Source organism: Elephantulus edwardii, unplaced genomic scaffold (assembly GCF_000299155.1).
Source record: "Elephantulus edwardii isolate Elephantulus edwardi_28Jun2011 unplaced genomic scaffold, EleEdw1.0 scaffold00023, whole genome shotgun sequence".
Classification (NCBI taxonomy): Eukaryota; Metazoa; Chordata; class Mammalia; order Macroscelidea; family Macroscelididae; genus Elephantulus; species Elephantulus edwardii.
In genome coordinates, this window is record NW_006399773.1 from 13,132,323 (window position 1) to 13,133,710 (window position 1,388).

A 1,388-nucleotide genomic window follows, 5' to 3' on the forward strand; every position below is an offset into this window, starting at 1 on the left:
GCTTTTGCTCCACTGCGGAGGGAAGGCAGGACGGGAGTGCCGACAAGATGGCGGACGGGGAGCTGAACGTGGATAGTCTCATCACCCGATTGCTGGAGGAACTCTATTGCTGGAGGAACTCTACTAATGCTTAGTGGTAAAAGGATGCGCTACAGATGGCGAAGTGCGCCTGCGCTGGGGATGCCGCGCCCACCCCCTCCGTCATCTATAAAGACCCCACCCCCTCCGTCTTCTATAAAGACCGCTCCTCACCGCGAGAGGCTCAGTTGCTCCTGCTCACAGCTGTGGTCGGAGGTCAAAGCGAGGGTCTCGCGGGCTGGAGGAGAAAGATGGCGGTGGAGTCACGCTTCACTCAAGAAGAAATTAAAAAGGAACCAGAGAAGCCGATTGATAGGGAGAAGACGTGCCCGCTGCTGCTGCGGGTCTTCACCACCAATAACGGTCGCCACCACCGGATGGATGAGTTTTCCCACGGGAACGTGCCCTCCAGCGAGCTGCAGATCTACACTTGGATGGATGCAACTTTGAAAGAATTGACCACCTTGGTAAAAGAAGTCTACCCAGAAGCTAGAAAGAAGGGTACACACTTCAATTTTGCAATTGTTTTTACAGATCTTAAAAGACCTGGCTATCGAGTCAAGGAGATTGGCAGCACCATGTCTGGCAGAAAGGGCACTGATGATTTAGTGACCCTGCAGTCACAGAAATTCCAGATAGGAGATTATCTTGACATAGCAATCACCCCTCCAAACCGAGCACCACCTCCTTTTGGGCGCATGAGACCATACTGAGTTTTATTTACTGTTTCTTGAATGTATTTTCCAGTCAGTTATGTAAAATAAACTTAACTCTTTCTTCCTTTGATTTCTGCCATTAAGCCTTTAAACTACACAAATTGTAATGCATCTACTTAGATTTCGCTGTGTCATGGTATAAATATTCAAAATCCATATTGTTTCAAGCTCTTCTGTAAAATATGAAGAAAAGTGCTCTTAGCATTCTGTGTAAAACTGAATTGTTAAATATATGTCTGTGCAATAAAAAAAATATATATAAAAAAAAAGATGCACTACAGCCGGTGGGGCCCGCGGGAGCTGCTGCCTGGTGGGAGCTGCATCACTACTGACCTGCCCTCGGGTTGACTCAGCAGTTCTGGTAAATCACCACCTGTAGCAGAATCACCACCAGTACTAGCCACCCCAGAGGAAATAGCTGAGATGCAACGGAAAAATGAGCTGAAACTCAAGATAAAGGAAGAACATCTTGCTGCTTTGCAGTTTGAAGGCTGCAGCACTTCCATGATACATCTTCAAGGATATGAGCATGTACGGCTGGGCACGGTTGATGGCAGTGCATCTAAATTCCAGGGTCGATCTCCATAATAGTCT

At 47.4% G+C, this 1,388-nt stretch overlaps 1 protein-coding gene and 1 pseudogene across 4 annotated transcripts in view; both read left to right on the forward strand.

The window, feature by feature from the left end:
* The window catches only part of PCDH9 (protocadherin 9), a 1,403,702-nt gene that overhangs the window by 1,159,130 nt on the left and 243,184 nt on the right, over positions 1-1,388 (forward strand). The gene's annotated exons all lie outside the window — the stretch shown is intronic.
* On the forward strand, positions 279-791 carry LOC102857339 (annotated as a pseudogene).